Source organism: Neomonachus schauinslandi, chromosome 3 (genome assembly GCF_002201575.2).
Source record: "Neomonachus schauinslandi chromosome 3, ASM220157v2, whole genome shotgun sequence".
Taxonomy (NCBI): domain Eukaryota; kingdom Metazoa; phylum Chordata; class Mammalia; order Carnivora; family Phocidae; genus Neomonachus; species Neomonachus schauinslandi.
The window spans coordinates 10,979,407-10,995,524 of NC_058405.1; the positions used below are offsets into that span (position 1 = coordinate 10,979,407).

At 40.1% G+C, this 16,118-nt stretch overlaps 1 protein-coding gene across 7 annotated transcripts in view; it reads right to left on the reverse strand.

Moving 5' to 3' along the window:
- The window catches only part of PCCA (propionyl-CoA carboxylase subunit alpha), a 402,221-nt gene that overhangs the window by 119,323 nt on the left and 266,780 nt on the right, over positions 1-16,118 (reverse strand). The window lies entirely within an intron of this gene.

Below are 16,118 nucleotides of genomic sequence, written 5' to 3' on the forward strand. Positions count from 1 at the left end.
CAAAATGTCAGTTACACAAACTCTTAGAGAGAACACACTGAGGGTCACCAGAGGGGAGACGGGTGGGGGGATGGGTGAAACAGGTGACAGGGATCCAGGAACGCACTTGTCAAGTGAGGAGCACCGCGAGTTGTATGGAAGTGCTGAATCACTAAATTCTACACCTGAAACTAATATTTCACTGTAAGTTAACTGGAATGTAAGTAAGAACTTGAAAAAAAATGTCAGTTACAGAGGAAAGTATACATTTAATTCATATGGGTACCAATTATAAATGTGCTGGAAACATTAAGTATAAAAATTAGAGTAGCTGAATGAAAATCAAATTTAAAATGCCTTCCTAAATTCCAAACAATAAAGCACGATGCAACGTACTAATATGTGCACTGCACAGCTTTAAATGTATTCAATGTTATTAATCATTTATAACTAAATTGAGATACGTAAAATGTGTAAACAAGTGCAGTTATAAAAGCTGTTGGAAGTTGGGAATGTCACTCAACGGGCTACAGAACGTGCATCTGAGCAGGCCAGCTGCCCTCCTGTTGCAGCGACAGGCCATTCCACACGGTTTCATCTTTCTCACGTGAAGCCATATCTGGGGCTCCGCAGTTTCCACTGTCGATTCATCTCTTGGTATCACTCAAGGTGTCAATTTTTATCTATGTCCAAATATAATATTAAGTTTGCTTTAGTGGTTATCTTTTTCTAGTCACACAGATGAAACTAATCAGCTTGAATGCTCCCTAAATTTGCTTTTTAAGAGACTGAAATCATGTTCTTCTTGGTAAAGGGCAAATGCCTTTTAAATTGCTTTTGTTGCTTAAAAAAAAAAAAAAAAATTCGTATTACGTAGCTTTTCCTGAGGCCCTGAGGAAATCTGAAGTATTATTAGAATATATTAATCAAAGTTTTTGTATCTCAAAAATTTTTTAGCAATTTTATAAATCTAAATATATTTTTTATTTGTCCTAAAAATGATTTAGGTAACATTCTGTAAAAAGGTACTTCACGTTGGTAAAGTTAGACTATAACACTTATCACACAGTTAACCTCTTAAGTTGCAATGATCTTTGCTAATATTATTCACTGAAAATTTAATGAACTATAAAATTCAAAAATATATATACTTTTCAATGCAAAGATTTTCAAAACTTCTAACCAAAATATGCAATGGATATTTATCCTGCATCTAACCTACTCATAAAAATGTTTTATTTCTTCAAAAGCAACTTTCTTTTTAACAAAAATAAATGCTTTTCCTCCCAACTAGTATCTTGTGAGGTGGTAGCTAAGCCTGTTCTCCTTCATGGGGGCACACAATAGGACTACATCTCTCATCACCTAAAGCTGAGGCAATAGTCACATGATCTGCTTTTGCCAATGGAATGAGCAAAGGATGCAAGCTTAAACTCTAAGAACTAGTGCATGATTCCCGTCCTCTTTCTTTTCCTTTGTTGGGGCAACCAACATGGCATCTTGAGCCTCATAATGAGGATGCACCCCCAGCAGACACAAAATGGACATCTAATGTGTGTAAGAAACAAACCTAAGTCCCTGCAATTTCAGGGTGGTTGTTACTGCAGGATCCTAAAGGATACGTAAAGCTATATTCTGAGTGATGTTACATCAGTAGTGTGTATTTTTCTTTTTTGCTTTCCAGCCAAGTCCTATGTGAACAAAAACAAAAACCACCTAACGGTATATTAAGATTCATTTGAATCTGTAACTAATGTCAGTAACATTAAAATGATCCTTTAGGAAATGATCTTTCAGAAAACATCCCGTCATTCCTAGCCCAAAAGACAGATTGAATCTTGGCAGCTAAAACTTAGTACACAAAACAAAAATTCACTTTTATTGTTAATAACATTTTTTTAAAGATTTTATCTGAGAGAGAGAGATCAAGCACAAGCAGGGGGAGCAGCAGAGGGAGAGGGAGAAGCCGGCTCCTGGTTTAGCAGGGAGCCTGACGTGGGGCTCAATCCCAGAACCCTGGGATCATGCCCTAAGCCGAAGGCAGACGCTTAACGGACTGAGCCACCCAGGCGCCCTGCTAATAACATTTAAAGAAAAGATTTTTCAGCCTATTAATCATATAGGTGAGCAGAATAATTACAAGAAAATTAAAATCGATTAAAAAAGAAAAGTTCAAAGCCAAATTTCTTCACTGTGTTCAAACTACAGAGTGCAGGGATACCACATTCTTTACAAGCCAGCTCTCGAAGGTAGGCTGGGTCATCACTCAGCTCATTCTCCCACCTGTCCCACTGTGGCAGGCTTACACTGCTCAATGCTGATGCTGGGCTTGGCCATGTCTTTTGCTCTGGGCAGATACATTTACTACAAGGCTGAGATCAGACTATAAATGTGTCTGCATGGTATGATTCATCCTCCCGTTCTCCTGCCCCATTTTATGAAAAACCTGACCTTGGCCTGCAGGCACCCAGGCCAACCTAAGAGGGAACCAAGCCTGAACCTCACCAAAAGATGTCACTGCCAAACTGTGACAGCCATAGTGATTTTGTGGGGTTTTTTAAACTACCTTTTTTTTTTTTTTAAAGATTTGAGAAAGTGAGACTGTGCGCGCGCACGCGCGCGCGCGCACACACACACACACCTGGGAGTGGGGAGGGGGAGGGCAGAGAGAGTCTTAAGCAGATTCCACACTGAGCAGCGAGCCCTAAGCGGGGCTCAATCTCACAACCCTGAGATCATGACCTGAGCAGAAACCAGGAGCCTGCTGCTCAACTGTGCCACCCAGTTGCCCCGGGGTGGGTTGTTTGTTTGTTTTACCCTATTAAGAGCTGATACTCTAACCTCTCCTTACACTTCCTTATAAAGGCAATCACTTATTGTAGGCCCATCCCATCTCTGAGGTGCTTTTTTGCAGACCATTATAGGACTATATGCTTGCCATGTTATCACAAGAAAGGCCAGAAAACATTGCATTTGATCTAGCAACTAGAGCAATACATCTGATGGCAAATAAAAATCTCTTAAGTTTTAAACCTCAGAACATTCCATAATGAATAAAAAGGTCTCCCCTTTAATGATACTTACAGTGACTGCGTAGTTTTAATTACACTACCTACATAAATCCAGTCCGAATGACTTTCAATTTTGAATGAATGAAGAAAGCTTAAATCTGATGTCTGGAATTACATTTCCTAGGTGGTGAATTTGTAATAAATAAAATCATTGTTTTCTTTAATCATAACGAAGTAAACCGGCAAACACAATGACTGATTTTGATATCCTGTCATGTAACTAACTTGTTGAGAACATACAAAAGGCAACTACCAATGCAGATCACCCTGCATGTAATGGATGTAATATTCTAATTTATCAGCTGAAGCCTCATCCTATCATCAGGAAGTGATTTTTCAACTCTCTACCCCCTTTTCCTTCCTTCCTTCCCTCCTCCCTCACCCCGCCCCCACTCAATATTTCCTGAGAAGTACAAGTGGTAAACAAGGCACAGCCCTCATCCTTATAAAGCTTATACTTTAGTGTAAAGAGACTGAAATTACACAAGTGGGTAAAGAAATAAAGAGAATTAAAGTTTATGATCAGTGCAACGAAGAAAATAAACACTGTGACATGATAGCAGGTAACTATGTGGTTCAATTAAGGAGCCTAAAACTGGTTCCTGCTTCCCCAAGTAAAAACAAGAATGAAGACAAAACAATAACCAGAAGACGTCTTCTCATACCAGAATTAGTGAGTAAAAGAAAATGATATAAAATGAGTTGACTACAAGTCTGATAAATTTATTCATTCCTAATGGTGATCAAAGTACATAGTCTATTAATTCATAAAACATCAATCTGAACACAATTTAGACTTTCAAACAATCTTGCTCAAGAGTCTTCTCTAGAGCATACTTTATAAAATGCTCCAACAAGAGATGGTGAGATAATGAACAACCTCAGAGTAAAGTCAAAACTCATGGTTTAAAAGGCCCTCTGGGAACCGTGCATGTCCGCTTTGCTCATCATTAACTTGCCAGCCCTACCCTCCCTAAGCCCTGCTTCAGGCCCTGCTCTCTCCATGATCAATTATTTCTGCTAAATCCAACAGGCCCATCTCAGTTTTCTCCTTTTTTGTGTGACTTCTTAATATTCATTGGCATCACTGACCTTCCCACCTCCATAAAATACTTTCTTAAAACACAGAATCTTAATACAAAGGCTTAGTAAACATCTCTGCTTGTCTATCTCAAACACTGTCAACACCATGTCCAAAATCCAAATTACTGTCCTACCTCACCAGTTCTACTCGACTGATGCACCTTTGTCCTTGCCACCCTCAACAGACAGACAAATTCTATGAGGAGGGAAACATCATCTCTCTTGATTCCTGTTGGTTCTCCAGGACCTTTGTTGTAGGAGGTATTCAATAAACAGCCATTAAACTATATTACAGCTGAAATGACAAATGTATAATGGCTATAAGTAGATCAAAATTCATCTAATGGTTGAGTCACTCAACAAAGGCATGTTTAATGGTTGGGCTGAACTGACTCAACCTGAATGCCTGCTGTCTAAAATAAAATCAAAGTTTTATTCTAAATAAAATGCTTCAGAAAGTGGCTGAAACCAGAGTAAAATACTAAAAATCACCATAAGTCTTAATTATAGTATTTGCCAACTCTAATATGGTAACAACCAATACCATACGGTGCTTTCCATTTCCAAAGCAACTGGGATTTTATAATGAATTTTTTCTTCATTTAGTCACATAACAAGTTCCCTGACTCTTGAGCACAACATGACAGTCATTCAAGAGGGTACAGGTGCAACTGTGCACCCAATTAGACAAGCAATTTTCCAGATTACATGGGCAGGAGCCTCACCTTTTTATGAAAATTCAGTCCTGTGGTTCAGAGGTACGGAACCATACCCACTGAACAAGGGTGCATTTGAAAAGTAAACAGGTCAAGCTGTGCAAGTTACTCTTCAGACTTGATTTCTCTACAACCTCATTTCCCTGACCCCCTTCTATCAGACGTCAAGCTGATTTGGAGGAGTTGGCTTTATTTGTTTTTATTTATTTATTTTTTGGAGATGGCTCTGAAAGGATATTCTTTAGCTTGAGGTAAAGAAGTCACATTGAAAAGCAAGTTACTCTGGGGCCTTCTTCCTTAAACCAAGAGTAGCAGAGAATAGTTCCATTCCACCACTGATATTTTAGGACCAATGAAATTACTATGAATTCTGGGACCCTGAGCAAAACTTCTGCAGTGAGTTCTCACTACCTTTTGCTATTCGCAAGACATTCATCTCTCTGGCTCTTCTATATAGTAACCCCTCTGCACAGTTGACACACCTTAAGAAGGAAAAAAGAGGGTGCCTGGGTGGCTCAGTCGGTTGAGCGACTGCCTTCGGCTCAGGTCATGATCCCGGGGTCCTGGGATCGAGTCCCACATCGGGCTCCCTGCTCTGCGGGGAGCCTGCTTCTCCCTCTCTCCCACTCCCCCTGCTTGTGTTCCCTCTCTCGCTATGTCTCTCTCTGTCAAATAAATAAATAAAAGCTTTAAAAAAAAAAAAAAAGAAGGAAAAAAGAGGAAGCTGTTGGAGGGGCTGTCCAAATCTATCTGACTTGATTTCCTTTCTCTCACCCATATTATCATCCTTCCTTTGCTTTTTCCAGTCTTGTAATTCATATTAGATCAGCCTGTTAACATGGCCTATTAAGTGATCTCCAGCAACTACCTTCAAGTTGTGAGTGCTAGCTGAAGGAGTTTCAGTAACTGTACTTTGTACACTTAGCTATGTAATTCCAGAGCTCTTTATTCAATGAGCCAGCTGCTCATGTGACCACTGCCCTGGACGCCACAGACATTACAATAGTCTCTTGACAGGTTATTAAAATCCCACTATTTCAATAGTCTCATATCTTCCTGACCCTTCCAGTGCACCATTTTGAAACATCTTTTTGCGGGGAAGCAAGGGTAGGGACACAAAATAGGTTCAAAATTCAAAAAGTAGTCACTAAAGGGACATCTAGAATAAGGTCCGTATTCTCTCTTCTGTCGTGGGGTCAGTCATCCAGCTCCGCAATTCAAAGGAAATCATGGTTAATCAATTTCTTGTGGCTCCTTCCAAAGATATTGTATACACACAACAAACACACACATTTTTACACAATGAAAATACAATGCTTTTCTCACTTAAATTATCAGCATGCAGAGAACATTCAAGAACCTTTTAAATGGCTATTCAGGGTTTTTGGAAAAAAGATGGCGGAGGCGTAGGGGACCCTATTTCAACTGGTCCCCGGAATTGAGCTGGATACCTACCAGACTACTCTGAGCACCCACAAAACCAGCCTGAGATGTAAGAAGATCTGGATCTCTACAAACAGAATATCGCAGGCGGTAGGTTTTGAGGTACAAAGCAGGGAGCAGTGATTCCGCGGGCAGATATCGGAGGATAAACTGCGGCGGGAGGGTGCCTGGACGTGGGGATCCTACACCGCCGGTGAGTGACAGCCTCACGCAATGCGGACGGGGCACAGACTCACAGACCGGTAGTGACGGGAAAGAACTTTAGGGCAGCCCCCGGGGTGGAAAACCAGAGGGGGGGCGGGGGGGGGGGTCGCACCTGCGAACTGCAGCCCCCAGGCCAGAATCTTGGAGCAGCGGAGTCGCACACCGAACTGGGAGCGGCTGGCGGTTTTAGAAGCACAGAGGGCAGAGACGTGACCCGACCTGGAGGCAGGACTGGGAGTGCTGCGGAGGTGCGCACAACCCAGGAAGCTGCAGTTTATAGCAGCACGGACAGAAACAGAGACAGTGTGGCCTGGAGAGCTCACTGAAGAACAGACTGCGGTCTCTCTGCTCTGAGGCAGAGGGTTGGAAATGGTCTCTTCTGCTTTGACTCATGGAAGAGACGTGGAAAGCCACCAGGAAAAGGCGCCAGAGAACAAAAGTCACAAAGACTGATTCCCGCTGAGCCCACCCCCGCCACAGGGGCGCAGGGCAACTCTGCCCAAACAGGGTTGCCTGAGTAACAGCGTGGCAGGCCCCTCCCGCAGAAGACAGGCTGGGAAAACAAGAGGCCAGCAACCCTAAGGTCCCAAGAAAACAGGTGCATCTTGCTTGGGTTCTGGTCAGTAATTTGGACTCTATACATTCCCTCAAACACCCATCAACAGAATGACTAGGAGGAGGAGCCCCCAAAATAGAAAAGACTCAGAGATTATGACTTATGCTGCAGATCTACACATGGATGCAGATATAACCAAGATGTGGGAGATGGAATTCAAGCTAGCAATTGTGAAGACAATGGCTAAAATGGAGAAATCAATTAATGGCAACATAGAGTCTCTAAGGGCAGAAATGAGAGCTAAATTGGCAGAACTTAAAAATGCTATCAATGAGATCCAATCCAACATAGATAATCTAACAGCTAGGGTAACTGAGGCAGAAGAACGAATAAGCGACCTGGAAGACAATATAATAGATAAAAAGGGAAAAGAGGAGGCCAGGGAAAAACAACTCAGAATCCATGAAAATAGAATCAGAGAAATAAGTGACACCATGAAGCGTTCCAATGTCAGAATAACTGGAATCCCGGAGGGAGTGGAGAGAGAGAGAGGGCTAGAAGATGTATTTGAGCAAATCGTAGCTGAGAACTTCCCTAATCTGGGGAATGAAACAAACATTCGAGTCCTAGAGGCAGAGAGGACCCCTCCCAAGATCAAGGAAAACAGGCCAACACCCCAGCATGTAATAGTAAAACTTGCAAATCTTAGAACCAAGGAAACCATCTTAAGGGCAGTTAGGGGGAAGAGATTCCTTACGTACAGAGGGAGGAACATCAGAATAACGTCAGACCTATCCACAGAGACCTGGCAAGCCAGAAAGGCCTGGCAAGACATATTCAGGGTACTAAATTAGAAGAACATGCAGCCAAGAATACTTTATCTGGCAAGGCTTTCATTTAGAACGGATGGAGAGATGCAGAGCTTCCACGACCGGCAGAAGTTGAAAGAATATGTGACCACTAAGCCAGCCCTGCAAGAAATATTAAGGGGATTCTATAAAAGGAGAAAGACCCCAAGAGTGATCTACAACAGAAATTTATAGGGACAATCTATAAAAACAACGTCTTCACAGGCAACATGATGACAATAAATTCACATCTTTCAATAATCACTCTCAACGTGAATGGCCTAAACGCTCCCATAAAACGGCACAGGGTTGCAGACTGGATAAAAAGACAGGACCCATCCATATGCTGTCTACAAGAGACTCATTCTGAACCTAAGATACATCCAGACTGAAAGTGAAGGGATGGAGATCCATCTTCCACGCCAGCAGACCTCAAAAGAAAGCTGGGGTAGCTATTCTTATATCAGACAAATTAGGTTTTAAACTAAAGTCTGTAATTAGAGACACAGAAGGACACTGTATCATTCTTAAAGGGTCTATCTATCCAACACGAAGATCTAACAATTGTAAATATCTATGCCCCCAACATGGGAGCAGCCATTTATATAAGCCAACTGTTAACCAAAATAAAGAGTCATATTGATAACAATATGTTAATTGTAGGAGACCTCAATACTCCACTCTCAGCAATGGATGGATCATCTAAGCAGAAAATCAACAAAGAAACAAGAGCTTTGAATGATACATTGGACCAGATGGACCTCATAGATATTTACAGAACATTCCACCCTAAAACAACAGAATACTCATTCTTCTCGAGCACACATGGAACTTTCTCCAGAATAGACCACATACTGGGTCACAAATCAGGTCTCAACCGATACCAAAAGATTGAGATTATTCCCTGCATATTCTCAGACCACAATGCTCTAAAACTGGAACTCAATCACAAGAAAAAATTTGGCAGAAATTCAAACAGTTGGAAGCTAAAGACCACGCTGCTCAAGAATGTTTGGGTCAACCAGGAAATCAAAGAAGAACTTAAACAATTCATGGAAATCAATGAGAACGAAAACACATCGGTCCAAAACCTATGGGATACTGCAAAGGCGGTCCTAAGGGGGAAATACACAGCCATCCAAGCCTCATTCAAAAAAATAGAAAAATCCCGAATTCACCAACTAACTCTACACCTTAAAGAACTAGAGAAAAAGCAACAAACGGTGCCTAAGCCACGCGTTAGAAGAGAAATAATTAAAATTAAAGCAGAGATCAATGAATTAGAAACCAGAAACACAGATCAGATCAACGAAAACTAGAAGTTGGTTCTTTGAAAGAATTAATAAGATTGATAAACCACTGGCCAGACTTATCCAAAAGAAGAGAGAAAGGACCCAAATTAATAAAACTATGAAAGGGGAGAGATCACGACTAACACCAAGGAAATAGAAACAATTACTAGAAATTATTATCAACAACTATATGCCAATAAACTGAGCAATCTGGATGAAATGGAGGCCTTCCTGGAAACCTATAAGCTGCCAAGACTGGAACAGGAAGAAACTGACAACCTGAATAGGCCAATAACGAGTAACGAGATTGAAGCAGTGATCAAAAACCTCCCAAAAAACAAGAGTCCAGGGCCTGATGGATTCCCTGGGGAATTCTACCAAACATTCAAAGAAGAAGTAATACCTATTCTACTGAAGCTGTTTCAAAAAATAGAAACAGAAAGAAAACTTCCAAACTCATTCTATGAGGCCAGCATTACCTTAATCCCCAAACCAGGCAAAGACCCCATCAAAAAGGAGAATTTCAGACCGATATCCCTGATGAATGTGGATTCCAAAATCCTCAACAAAATCCTAGCTAATAGGATCCAACAATACATTAAAAGGACCATCCACCATGACCAAGTGGGATTTATCCCCGGGATGCAAGGGTGGTTCAACATTCGCAAATCAATCAATGTGATAGAACACATTAATAAGAGGGGGGGAGAAGAACCATACGGTCCTCTCAACTGATGCAGAAAAAGCATTTGACAAAATACAACATCCTTTCCTGATTAAAACTCTTCAGAGTATAGGGATAGAGGGAACATTCCTCAAGCTCATAAAATCCATCTGTGAAAAACCCACAGCGAATATCATCCTCAATGGGGAAAAGCTGAGAGGCTTTCCCTTAAGATCAGGAACACGTCAAGGGTGCCCACTCTCGCCACTATTGTTCAACATAGTACTAGAAGTCCTAGCACCAGCAATCAGACAACAAAAAGAAATAAAACGTATTCAAACTGGCAAAGAAGAAGTCAAACTCTTTTCGCAGATGACATGATACTTTATGTGGAAAACCCAAAAGACTCCACCCCCAAATTACTAGAACTCATTCAGCAATTCAGTAATGTGGCAGGATACAAAATCAATGCACAGAAATCAGTTGCTTTCTTATACACTAACAACACAACTGTAGAAAGAGAAATTAGAGAAACGATTCCATTTACAATAGCACCAAAAACCGTAAGATACCTCGGAATAAACCTAACCAAAGAGGTAAAGGATCTATACTCTAGGAACTACAAAACACTCATGAAAGAAATTGAAGAAGACACAAAAAGATGGAAAAATATTCCATGCTCATGGATCGGAAGAATGAACACTGTTAAAATGTCTATGCTACCCAGAGCAATCTATACCTTCAATGCCATCCCGATCAAAATTCCAATGACATTTTTCAAAGTGCTGGAACAAACAATCCTAAAATTTGTATGGAATCAGAAAAGACCCCGAATCGCCAAGGAACTGTTGAAAAAGAAAAACAAAGCTGGGGGCATCACGTTGCCCGATTTCAAGCTATATTACAAATCAGCGATCACCAAGACAGCATGGTACTGGCACAAAAACAGACATACAGACCAATGGAACAGAATAGAGAACCCAGATATGGACCCTCAACTCTATGGTCAAATAATCTTTGACAAAGCAGGAAAAAACATGCAATGGAAAAAAGACAGTCTCTTCAATAAATGGTGCTGGGAAAATTGGACAGCCACATGCGGAAGAATGAAACTTGACCATTCTCTAACGCCATTCACAAAGATAAACTCAAAGTGGATGAAAGACCTCAATGTGAGACAGGAATCCATCAAAATCCTAGAGGAGAACATAGGCAGTAACCTCTTTGACATCAGCCACAGCAACTTCTTTCAAGATACATCTCCAGGGCGCCTGGGTGGCTCAGTCGGTTAAGCGACTGCCTTCGGCTCAGGTCGTGATCCTGGAGTCCCTGGATCGAGTCCTGCATCGGGCTCCCTGCTCGGCAGGGAGTCTGCTTCTCCCTCTGACCTTCCCCCCTCTCATGTGCTCTCTCTCTCTCTCTCTCTCTCACTCTCTCAAATAAATGAATAAATAAAATCTTAAAAAAAAAAAAAGATACATCTCCAAAAGCTAGTGAAACAAAAGCAAAAATGAACTTTTGGGACTTCATCAAGATAAAAAGCTTCTGCACAGCAAAGGAAACAGTCAACAAAACAAAGAGGCAACCCACAGAATGGGAGAAGATATTTGCAAATGACACTACAGATAAAGGGCTGGTATCCAAGATCTATAAAGAACTTCTCAAACTCAGCACCCAAAAAACAAATAATCAAGTCAAAAAGTGGGCAGAAGAGATGAACAGACACTTCTCTGAAGAAGACATACAAATGGCTAACAGACAGATGAAAAAATGTTCATCATCATTAGCCATCAGGGAAATCCAAATCAAAACCACATTGAGATACCACCTTACACCAGTCAGAATGGCAAAAATGGACAGGGAAAGAAACAACAAATGTTGGAGAGGTTGTGGAGAAAGGGGAACCCTCTTACACTGTTGGTGGGAATGCAAGTTGGTACAGCCACTTTGGAAAACAGTGTGGAGGTGCCTCAAAAATTTAAAAATACAGCTACCCTATGACCCAGCAATTGCACTACTGGGTATTTACCCCAAAGACACAGATGTAGTGAAAAGAAGGGCTATATGCACCCCAATGTTCATAGCAGCAATGTCCGCAATAGCCAAACTGTGGAAGGAGCCGAGATGCCCTTCAACGGATGAATGGATAAAGAAGATGTGGTCCATATATACAATGGAATATTACTCAGCCATCAGAAAGGATGAATACCCAACTTTTACATCAACATGAATGGGACTGGAGGAGATTACGCTAAGTGAAATAAGTCCAGCAGAGAAAGTCAATCATCATATGGTTTCATTTATTTGTGGAACATAAGGAATAGCATGGAGGACATTAGGAGAAGGAAGGGAAAAATGGGGAGGGGGAATTGGAGGGAGAGATGAACCATGAGAGACTATGGACCTGAGAAACAAACAGGGTTTTAGAGGGGAGGGGGGAGGGGGGATGGGTTAGCCAGGTGATGGGTATTAAGGAGGGCACGTAGTGCATGGAGCACTGGGTGTTATACGAAAACAATGGATCATGGATCACCACATCAAAAACTAATGATGTATTGTATGGTGACTAACATAACATAATAAATTAAAAAAGAATAAAAATAGCAATCTGAAAAAAATAAAAAAATAAATGGCTATTCAGTAGTTCAGTGATAGGGCTTTATTCAATTATCCCATTTTGATGGGCATTCCAGTTGTCTCCAGTCCTCTGCTATTACAAACAATACCACCAAGAACATACTAGTACATCTCCTACATGGGAACATATCCTGTAGTATAAATTCATTTTGTCAAATTGCTCTCCCTGGAGGCTGTATTAATTTGTACACCCACCAATAAACATACATGGGGCTATTTCTCTGTAACCTCATACAATTAGAGAATTATCAAACTTTTCATCTTTGCCAAAATGCGGGAGGAAAATGGTTATGTCATAATTTTAACCTGAATTTCTCTGTGTATGTTAGCACAATTTCTCATACGTGTAGGAGCCATTTATATTTTCTTTGCTATAAGCCAGCTGAGCATTTTTCACCTAGAAGGTTGGTCTTTTTTATATTGATCTGTAAGAGGTTTTTCTTTTTTTTTAAAGATTTTATTTATTTATTTGACAGAGAGAGACACAGAGAGAACAGGAACACAAGTAGGAGGAGTGGGAGAGGGAGAAGCAGGCTTCCAGTGGAACAGGGAGCACGATGTAGGACTTGATCCCAGGACCCTGGGATCATGACCTGAGCTGAAGGCAGACGCTTAATGACTGAGTCACCCAGGCGCCCCAATCTGTAAGAGTTCTTTATATACTAAGAACATTTCCCTTTCATCACCAAAATGAGTGGCAAATTTCTCCTCTGGTTGGTTGGCTTCTCTATGGGCTTTACTTGTGGTTTTTATTTTTTGCAGAAATATTTAACATTTTTTAAGCATAAACTTATTTTCCTAGCAATTTTTTCTCAAATGAAAAAATAACTTTATCAAGAAAACAAATGTTTTTGCCAAAGTGAAAGAATTTCATGTTTACACAATATTATATTTTCTGGGGAAAAAAATTCATTAACAGAGAATATTTTCCCCAAATAGGATAATATTTTTGCTACTTCGTCTAGCATACTTTTTAAAACGGGGGGAAAAAAGTCTAAGTGAAAAAATTACCTATTAAAAAAAGTAGTTTACATGATCATAACACTGAGTCGCTGTTAAAAGAAAAAGATTTTTAGTTTTATTATTTCTAAATATTTCATTTACTTATTTGAGAGACAGAGAGCGAGAGAGCACAAGCAGGGCTCGGGAGGGGTAGAGGGAGAAGCAGACTCCCTGCTAAGCACTGAGCCCAACACGGGGCTCCATCCCAGGACCCCAGGATCATGATCTGAGCTGAAGGCAGATGCTTAACTGACTGAACCACCCAGGCGCCCCATTTTTAAGTTTTAAATATAAAATAATGCATAACTTCAAAAACTTACCTCAATTTTATGTCACTTATCATGTACTGTATGTCAATTTTCTAAATAGGAATGAAGTCCTTTATTACAAGCACCTAAGAGTACTATGGTATTCATTTTAAAATGCTACTTCCAAAATGTTCTTTGCATTTTCTGTCTGCCTACCGTGCACTTAAGTCATAGATAATTTTTTAATAAAAAGCCTACAGTAGGCATATATGTAAAAGCGAACTGACCTTGTTTGCTGCTGTCATTTTCATGTTCAAAAATATGACTCTACTCTAAAAATTGACCACAGATAAAGGCAAAAAGACAGACAGAATAATATTGTATTTTATTCTAGGAAGGGTATTTGAAAATTATTTCTTTAAAAGAACCATGATCTTACCATGTCCCTATAAAAATTCTAGTAACTACATGATTTGGCACTACTTTCTACTCTACAAATGGGATAAAAGAAACAGGGACTATGATATAAAATGCAAGCATAAATTCATATTGAAAACATAAAGACAATATTATTTTGTACACAAAATTATTTGTTGATAAATGCTAACTTCATTTAATTCTTAATCTTTATGAAAATATTCCATAAAAATACTTTACTAGTTGTACTTAAAACCACATTTTTAAAGTGCTCTCCAAATAACTCTGATGGGGGGCGCCTGGCTGGTTCAGTCCTTAGAGCATGTGACTCTTGATCTCGGGTTTTTAAGTTCAAGTTATTTAAGTTCAAGCTCCCATGTTAGGCATAGAGATTAAAAATAAAATATTAAAAAAAATAACTGGTGGGCTCTTTTCTTTCTCCCCCCACCCCCCGCCGCTTTTTTTGGTAAAGATTCTATTTATTCATTTGACAGAGAGAGAAAGAGAGGCAGGCAGAGGGAGAGGGAGAAGCAGAGTCCCAGATGAGGAGGGAGCCCAACGCAGGGCTCGATCCCAGGGCCCTGGGATCATGACCTGAGCCCAAGGCAGATACTTAACCGACTGAGCCACCCAGGCACCCCTGGTGGGATGTTTTCTTAGTCAAGAAGTCTAGAACAAAATACATGGTGGTAGAACAAATGGAAAAGGGTTAGCTATATTAGAGTAAGAAACTCTCAGACAATGCGTATGTAATTATTTCTTATTATGCATCCATACGTAATTATTATTTTTTATTCTTATGTTCATCACCATTTTCTCTGTTTGGAAAGAAAACTATAGGGTGGTAATTTCAGTGATATGGATCCTACAAAATATTTCCCTCCCTCCACCACAGGCATCTAAAGATGAGACAATTTTACATCAACCAAACCAAACATTGTTAAGAAAACAAAATGAAAGCTCTTTTAGACGCAAAATCTTATTTATCTCAAATCCTGTATTGCTCTTGAATATTATTACTAACTTGGATAAAACTGTAAAATCACTGCTGAAACTCAACATTTTGAATTTTAACACCGATTCGAAAAACACACTAACATCTACAGGAGGTAATAAGATACTAAAAATGCTTCCTAATAGCTATTCCGAACCAAGTATTCCTGATGGTGTACTTTTCAGCCCAGGGTACAGTGTATATATAATACTGGTGTACATCTTTGGGCTTTATTCGTGTTCCTGTCATACCTTCCATGATTCCTTAAACAGTTCTACTGCAGCCTTAACTTTTAGCATATCACAAAGAAAATTCCCTTTACCATGTGACAGAAGTGTTCTGGTTAGAAATAAATGCATTATTCCTTGTAATTTTCCATGACAGTGCTACTATTTCTCAGAATTTTGTCTAGCAAAACTACTTTGTAAAATGAAATACACAGAGGTACTAGTGCGTGGGCCTTGGACTATAGTGACTTGGTTTTATCTTATATTCTAAGCTCACAAGTTCTGTGGCTTTGGCTACTGAGCCTCCATCTGCACACCAGGCTAGTTACATCCACCTTCAGTCTTCCGGCTACCTCATTTGGAGATAAAGTATGTACGGTGCGTACCACAGCGCCTGGGACAGGGTCCATCTTCAATACTGTAGACCAAAGTAATCAGCTGCTTCATGAAAATACCTTGAAATAGGCTAAACTCTGTGTCAAAAACAACAATGCAACTAGAACAAGACAGGGAAACCCCTTCCTCACTCTGTTTGTGGAGAACAATTAATTAAAAAGGAAACACACACTTCCATAATAAGAAATTAAAGTTATCTCTGGAAGATGTCTGATTTTTCAGTAAACTTAGCTTGCTACCACGTGCCTGTGCTTTGCCTTGCCTGTCTATTTATAGCACAATTTCCAAGGCAAGTCGTGACTTATATATAAATCACCTTCTAAGCTATTACTCATTAGTCA